The sequence below is a fragment of the Toxorhynchites rutilus genome, chromosome 3, assembly GCF_029784135.1.
Source record: "Toxorhynchites rutilus septentrionalis strain SRP chromosome 3, ASM2978413v1, whole genome shotgun sequence".
Lineage (NCBI taxonomy): Eukaryota > Metazoa > Arthropoda > Insecta > Diptera > Culicidae > Toxorhynchites > Toxorhynchites rutilus.
Window position 1 is genome coordinate 180538822 of NC_073746.1, and position 8866 is coordinate 180547687.

General features: G+C 42.2%; 1 long non-coding RNA gene across 2 annotated transcripts; it reads left to right on the forward strand.

The window, feature by feature from the left end:
- Window positions 1-946: 946 nt before the first annotated feature.
- LOC129777339 (uncharacterized) lies at window positions 947-3909 on the forward strand. 2 transcript variants are annotated; one of them, XR_008743233.1, is made up of 4 exons: window positions 947-1625; window positions 1819-1936; window positions 2078-2165; window positions 2223-3909. It is a non-coding gene; the product is annotated as an uncharacterized LOC129777339 (long non-coding RNA). The 2 variants fall into 2 exon arrangements; XR_008743232.1 differs by lacking the exon at window positions 947-1625 and having other exon boundaries at window positions 1669-1936.
- The last annotated feature ends 4957 nt before the right edge of the window (window positions 3910-8866 follow it).

Below are 8866 nucleotides of genomic sequence, written 5' to 3' on the forward strand. Positions count from 1 at the left end.
TTGTTTGTTTTTATTTTACAGTTTTTGTCTATTTATAATGTTCAATTAATAGAAATTTATGCCTGCAACAGAGCCAGTTCACTTTGATTGTTTTTTTAACACTGGTTTCTTTATTGTTTCAAACATAAATATTATCTATAAGATAAATCGGCCTGTTCAGACCTTTGTAGGGGTATGAGGTGGGCCATCATCATCATCATCTTAACGCATGTTTTGTTTTGGACGCTTTTCATACGTTTTCTCGAGTTTCTTTCCTCGTAGAACTCCTGTTTCATGGCATCGGGCTTATCGTTTCTCGTTGAGTATACATTATACATTGATTAGGCTGTAGTTAAATAATCTGCTCTCGATTCTTTACGCGCATTGACGGTTACTGACGGGCCTCCACCTAATGACACGCTACATCTGTTGTCCCTGTCCCTGTTATCTCTATGCCACGTTTTTCCCTATTGCCTTCTTCTTCTTCAATGGCACTAACGTTCCTAGAGGAACTTCGCCGTCTCAACGTAGTATTACTTGCGTCATTTTTATTAGTACTTAGTTGAGATTTCTATGCCAAATAACACGCCTTGAATGCATTCTGAGTGGCAAGCTCTAGAATACGCGTGATCACAGTGCAAGTCGGAGGAAATTTCTTTGACGAAAAATTCCCCCGACCAGAACGGGAATCGAACCCGAACACCCGGCATGTTAGTTGTGACGCTAACCACTCGGCCAAGGGAGCACTTTTCCCTATTGCCGCCATTGTAGTAGATGTGATACATGAAAGAAGTGTCCTCTATCGGGTCTCCAGCCGGAAACTCCCGTATACTAGACTTTGGCCAGCGCAATTCTTGGATAGCCCCAATCATCACATTCACCATTCGCAGCCCTTTCGTCAGAATACCCACGCATGCTGGCTCGAATATAACAGTTCAGCTGAAAAGTTTATAAGGTAACACAGTAAAACAATTTTTTTTTCGCAAAATTCAATTTTATTATTCAACATAATTGCCTTCGAGGGTGATACAGCGATTATAGCGATCATGCAACTTTTCGATACCATTTTTATAGTTCTCTTTCGGTTTTTCCTCAAAATAAGCCCCAGTGTCGGTAATTCGGTAATTTCGGTAAATTCGGTAATATTCCACAGTTGCAATAGCTGGAGCAGAGTCCGGATAACTTTTGTCGAGCCATGCTTGGTTTGCACTGTATTTTTTCCATCAAAAAGCAATGCTTTATCAATACACCAAATTCGGATTTTTCCATTTTTTTCACAATAACAAAAGTTGCTCAGCCGAACTGTTAGTCCTCACATTCCTGTATCATTGTCCCTTTTCGTTCGATTAGTTTATTATTTCGTTCCGAATTTTTCTCTAGATTTTTCCTAGCAGTTCTATGGCATGCTGCATTCTAGTGATGCTGTATAAGTTTATCAACCGACGAGCAACCAAGGCTAAGACAATTAATCACATAATCACCACAGATAAACCAGTTCTCTGCCGACTGCCGGTGGACAAACTGCATGAAGCTAAAGTTGAATTTGATTTTAATGAGTCGAGCAATAAAAGTCCACGTCTTCGAAAAGCTGCTGGGCCAGCCCGCTGCACGTGGTGAGGAACAGGATGTATAGAAGTATTACTAAGGTGAGGCCGTATCTTCAGTAAGTTAGTGAGGGGAGTGGTAAGTAGTGAGGAATGTGAGAGGGGATTATTTACAAAAAAAAAGGCGGCAGAGAGACTGCCGAGTGATTGTGTCACAAGTGTGTTAGATTCTGCTTGAGGAACAAATGAAATTTTCTTCGAGTCTTATCAATGGCTAATGATGATTTATTTGCAGCATGAAACGACGACCCCAAAGTCTGTGATGGAATTTGGTTGGAGTTTACATTGACCAGGAACAATCGCAGCTGAAATTCTTACTGGATCGTGTCATTTTTTATTTGCACCAGTCTAAGGTATTTGTTCTCCTTCTGGTTCAATCGCCATTTCTCCAGGCGTAAATCGATAGCATATCGACGATGTCGTTTGAAAAGAGTAGTGAGAACTACATAATGTTTTTTTTCTTTATTTTCACTGTGGATCATGATGTCGCCTAGGAATGCATCCGAGTCCATCCGAACCTGTTATCATCCTTGCCATCAGTTTCTGGAATGCGCCAAGAGCTTAACCGTTACTTCGGTACAGGTAACGATGGGTGTTGATTATCATGAGTTTCTTTGACACATGGACTTCTACTCGCAGGTACACGTCGGAAAGATGAATAATACTGGGGACACGTTTGCCGACTAGTTTGATGCGAATATCTCCGGGCGTTGGGAGAGTGTGGTTTGCTCCAAGCGCTGCCTCGAGTCCGGTGGAATAATCGGCGCAGATACGCATATATGCCAATGATAAAGAGCTGCCCGATCGGAGAATTCGATGAGCGTGATAATATCCATACGTTGGAGCAGTTCCGATTCTTCTTCTACTTTTTAAGCGGCACAGAAAGGAACCGCTCGCTTGTATCAAAAAATTGACTGCCTATCGTGTTTTAGGTTCAGACGAACTTTAGTTTTAGTGCAGTGACTCAGATGTTATTAAAAAAAACTTCGAAGCCCCGAGTTAGGAAGTGCTAATCATTACAAAGGAACTTGGAAAGTTTCACCTGATTGCAGTGTGCAGCAAGTGGTTTCAACCAAAGATCGAATGCATTCATCAGTCCATTCCAATTACGTTTAGATATTTGACCGAAATTACGTTGAAATACTCCATTCGAACTGGCTTATGATGTTCAATGTACTGAACTCCCCTACCGAATCAAGAGGTTCTTCATGCACGAATGTTACATCCATTTGTGTGGAATTGAACGTAGGTCAATAATCTTATAATTTTTTTGTGTGATCACCGAAATGTCGAAACAAAAGTCGAGCTTAAGATCCGCTTAGGAGCCGTAGAAGTTGACGGAAACATATCTCGTACGACTCTGTATATGCATCACTGACTGAATCGTCTTCATTTGCGTTTTCTTGTCTTTCTTGTTGACCTTCTTGTCGCCTGCGGATGTTGACTGAGGACTGACAATGCTCTGAAATGCATAGCTCCACACTATCAGCACGGAAATGGAGAAGTTTTACCGTCTGTTGTTGTTGGTTTTGATTGACTGTTTCTTGATCTGTCGAACCGCCTAAACCGAAGCTGAACGATTCTTCCACCAACGCCACATCATGCTTGAGGTTTGACAGGCCCTGGCATTCGGTCATCAAACCATAGGTGTTCACATCGGATGTATCGGAGCTTCGATAGGATATGGGTGTCTGTCGTCGTTTTGAGGCTGCAGTTGAACACCAAATGCCTCGCACTCGCACGGTTCACCACCCCGGCACAAGTGACGAAATTATCGGCTTCGTTCTTAATAAGGTGAATGCAATCGTAATGTTTACAGAACAAAGACTTTTGCTGTCCAAATATCGACTTCGGCTTCAACTTGTCCACAACCTGATGGAACGTGAAATTGCGTTGTTCATATGACAAAAGAAAATTCAAAACCGTAACGCTGAGGTTACACAGTGGAGCCGCACCTTTCCCAAGTCATTCAGGGTGCTACCATCCTGCCTGAAGCAGTCTTAGTACTTTAAGAACCATTGGTCGAACGTGCACACATTTTATGGTCCGAAGTGAAACTCCTTGATGGCAGCGGAGAGTTCAATAATGTGTTTTAGTATTCTCAAATCTTTAAACTCATCGCCAAAAATTAAACATAACATAAAACAAGTTTGAGGAACAAACGACATTTACAGTAGAACCCCAATTATCCGCGATGCGTACAGGTCATAACTTAATATGGTCAGAAAACTGCGATCGTTCTGAAATTTTAGCAAAATGCTTTTAGATTTTCTACTATACAAAAAACTAAAAACAGATTTAAAAAAATCAAACCAAAATTATAACTCGGAGGAAAGTTGTCCTTCTTAAATAATTACAATTAATATTTTAGTTATTACTATAATTATTCAGATGTTCCACAAAAGGCTGAAATAAATCGACATGTTGTTTATGATAAAAAAAAGGTTGATTTCTTTATAAATACAGAAGTTTGATTAAACATGTACATGTAAATTTCGAAATACGGTAAGTTACATCTAATTCGACATCTAGCTAATTGGACAGACCTGTTAATTTGGACTTTTGGCACAAATACTTGGACAAATAATTGGACTCCAATTACAGATCACAATTGATCTAATGCGACACTATTAATGATTAGAGGCAACTGACTATAGTATGTTAGATTTTTTCATCTAAACACCAGCTCAATTATAACGATGTGTTAATTAACAATGACTTAGCTCAAGCAGTTTCGTTGCTGCTTGAATTAAAAAAAATGTAGCATAAATATACTTAAATAAACAAATCATTTTAGTCACTTTTTTTACGGTATATTTATTTTTCCGTCACTATCATCCGCGCTGCACCTAACAATATATTAGTAAACTTATCCTGCAATAATTCTCTCCGCTTGCATCTTGACCGTATCGAAAATCATTTACCGACAAAAGTTTGATGTTTGAGAGCTAAGCTCATCCTTCCCGATATTCTTCCTCAACCATTATCATTTGTTCGTTGATATATCCAATGCAGCGAATCAGTGCGATGAATCTTTAACTTCAGAAGGTTTTGCGTACGTGACTTCGATCGGTTCTGACATGAACAGTGGAAAACCGACACAAAACTCGAAGCACAGAATGCCCAAACACGATACTTTTCATACCTCAAGATATGCACAAAGCCATGACAGGTTGTCCTTTACTTGTTGGTTGGCGAACCTTTGCAATGTTCAGTTTCGTCCGCAGTCATCAGCAACAAGATCCATGGGACAAATTGCAATGGATGTGCGAACGACGACACCCACTTCCCGCGCACACAGCAGGAAGGAACTCCGTAGAAAAGACAAACAAATATTCCATCAAAATCACGAAATATTTCCTCCTATAACCTCATGGCTGATTCACGCAGTCAATATCCTTTCAAAAACCATCTCCGGTAGCAGGTAATCCAGTGGCCGCAAAGCGTTTTCCGTCGATTCCATCCTCCAATTTCACGTTGTCATCATTCGGCTTCAGATCGCTATAAATAATATTGTAAGCGTTGCAATTGAATCTGCTATTTGATAAGTGTATTTACTTGCCACTCTTTCCTCAAAACGTTCATTGGGTGATTGTTTCCTATATATATATTCCTATAAGTTCTAGCACAAAATAAAACCTACACTCTTCATGAAACCGGATACAAACGAAGAATGTGAAAATGACTGGGGAGCAAACAAAAGTAAACATTAGAAACATTTCCATCACGGGTACTAATCCCGTCGTTCTGCAAAAGACGTTGCAAGATACCCTGAACAATCTGTTCACGTGGGCCCTCAAGCTGGGTATCGAATTCTCTACGGAGAAAACTGAAATGGTCGTTTTTTCTAGGAAGCACGAACCCGCCCAATTCCAGCTTCACCTATCCTGCAAAACGATCCAACACTCTATGTTTTTCAAATACCTGGGTGTATATTTTGATTCTAAGTGTACCTGGGGGAGACACATTGCGTATTTGAAACAGAAATGCCAGCAAAGAATCAATTTTCTCCAAACAATTACCGGAACATGGTGGGGTGCCCATCCAGGAGACCTCATTCAGTTGTACAAAACAACGATATTATCAGTGTTAGAATATGGCAGTTTTTGCTTCCGATCAGCTGCCAGGATTCATATTCTCAAGCTGGAGAGAATACAATATCGTTGCTTGCGTATAGCCATGGGGTGTTTGCATTCGACACATACGATGAGTCTCGAAGTTTTGGCAGGAGTACCCCCGCTTACTCTTCGGTTCACAGAATTATCCTACAGATTTCTCATCCGTTGCAAGATCATGAATCCATTGGTGATTGATAACTTCGAAAATCTACTACAACTGACTCCTCAGTCAAGTTTTATGTCTTTATACCATGAGTACCTTACCCACGACGTGCACCCTTCACCAGGCATCTCCAACCAAGTTTGCTTCCCATACTTTTGCAATTCCTCTGTCATTTTTGATCTGTCCATCCGACAAAAAATCCATGGAATCCCAGATCATCTACGCTCCGATTATATTCCGCCGATATTTTCGGCAGAATATGGGAAAGTTAGATCTGATAAAATGTTCTTTACTGACGGTTCATACATAAACGGGTCCACTGGCTTCGGCATCTTCAATGAAAATTCCAGTGCCTCTTTCAAACTCAAAGATCCTTGTTCCGTGTATGTCGCTGAACTGGGTGCGATATACTACGCACTGGGGATCATTGAAACATTGCCCATCGACCACTATTTTATTTTTTCAGACAGTCTCAGCTCAATAGAGGCAATCTGCTCAATGAAGGTTGATAAACGCTCATCTTATTTCCTAACTAGAATAAGACAACTATTGAGTGTTTTGGTTGAAAAATTATTCAAGATTACCTTAGCATGGGTTCCCTCTCATTGTTCGATTCCGGGGAATGAGAAAGCGGACTCGCTAGCTAAGGTGGGCGCTTTAGAAGGCACACTTTTTGAAAGGCAAATTACTTATAATGAATTTTTCCACATTCCTCGTCAGTACACGCTCGTAAGTTGGCAGCGCATGTGGAGTGGAGATGAGTTCGGTCGTTGGTTACACACGATTATCCCTAAGGTCTCGACGAGTGCATGGTTCAAGGGATTGAATGTAGGTCGTGATTTCATTCGCGTGATATCTCGGCTTATGTCCAATCACTACAACCTAAACGCGCATCTCTATCGCATTGGGCTCGCAGCAAACAATCTTTGTGATTGTGGCGATGGCTACCACGACATCGAGCATGTTGTCTGGTCGTGTATCCGGTTCCATACTGCTCGCTCTCAGCTCTCTAGAGCACTGAGAGCACAAGGCAGACAATCGGAGATCCCCGTCTCGACAGAACAAAATAAAAATCAACGAGATCGTGCTTGCTTCCATCGAAGAGATGGCTGTAATGCAAATGGCCGCATCGCATTGCAACTTGTTTATAATCAATGTATTGTGTTTTGTTTATAAACAGAACACAGTAGACTTTCAAGATGGCTGCAGAGCGGTTTTAGCAGATTGGCCCACCTAGTAGTAATACTTCTATACATCTTGGTGAGGAAGTCGAACGGAACCTGGCAACCCTGCGGTGGCTACAGAGGACTCAACGTAGTCACGATGTTGGATCGATACCCTGTTCCACACATTCGAGATTTGTGTAGCATCTTAAACGGTAAGACAATTTTCCCCTGCTTCTACAGCGAGAATTTCGCCAGATCTGCGTTGCACCTGTGGACATGCCGAAAACTGCCATTACAACTCTTTTCGGACTGTTCGAATTCAAATATATGACTTGCGGACGTCGGAATGCCGGTCAGACGCTGCAGCGACATTTGGGCGACCACAATTTTACCTTCCTGTATGTTGACGATCTCTGCGTCGGCCACGTGATAATGGTCCCGCCATCAACATCGGTAAGAGCTAAATTAGCCGAACAGATCTCGAATTCATGCACCCGTGGCCGAGTGGTTAGCGTCTCACATTATCATGCCGGGTGTTCGGGTTCGATTCCCGTTCTGACCGTGGGGGATTTTTCGTCAGAGAAATTTCCTTCGACTTGCACTGTGGTCACGCGTATTCTCTAGAGCTTGCCCCTCGGAATACATTAAAGGCGTGTTATTTGGCTTAAGAAATCGAAAATGATCATGTCAAATTTCAAAAACCGACCATGTACATTTTGTTTATTGGCCCAAAACAATCACCTGTGCAACGTTTCAGCTCAATCGGACATGATTTAGGGGTGCCTCAAAGCGCTCAAAGTTTTGATTTTTTGATCCTCGAAAATCTTCCAAGGGGAAACTTGGAAAATCGAAATTTTTATTTCGATGCCAAATTACTTAAAAATGCATGAAACGTCGAGATCTGGTGTCATCCCGAAAAAAAAATTTTGGCCGAAAATCGACCTTTTGGGACTTGTGGCCAAGAAACAAACCCAGCAAATTCTTCACTCGATGATACCGAACAACGTTCGCGATGCCCAAACCGTGCTGCAGTGGACCGCTGAGCATAACACTAAGTTTGAAAATGTAAGCTCGGTCTAGCTACCAACATCAGTACCTCAGCTTCATCAGCTAGTACACAACGAACATTCGACAAGTATCCGACATGCTGAGTCAAATCCGTTCATATGCGATTCTGACCTGCTGTATTCCATCGAAGGTCCACCGACACTACCGTTCCCCAACTTTACAGATAGCTACATCCGGTGAACGATACGTCCATGTTCATATGGACCTCATTGGCTTACTACCACCATCTCGAGATAATGCTTGTTGTTTAACACTAATCGATAAATTTACCCGTCGATAAGAAGTGATCCCGATCTTCAACATGACGGTAGCTCTCATGCCCCGGAAGCTCATGCTTCCGTTAGTTGATGAATCGTCCGATTCGGAGCGCCTACTAACATAACGACTGACTTGGAGAGATAGTTGACCTCCGATCTCTTCAGAGAGTTAACCCGTACACTCGGCATCTCCGTACCACGTCGTACCATTCCCAGGCCAATCGAGAGAGCACACAGGCAACTAAAAGCTGTAATTATGTGCCACCATAACGCACGAAGGACAGAAACGTAGTAAATCGTGCTACTCGGCATGAGGACATCCCTCAAAGAGGATCTCCAGGCATGCCGAGCTCACCTGCGACACAACACTTCGACTGCCGGGAGAGTTCTTCACAGAGAGCAGCAGCATCCTGAAGATCACTCCGGAGTTCGACGCCGACCTGAGACAAACGATGGCAAACCTCCGAGCAACCATTACAGGGATACGCTGTTCGTCCGAAAAGAGTTGATC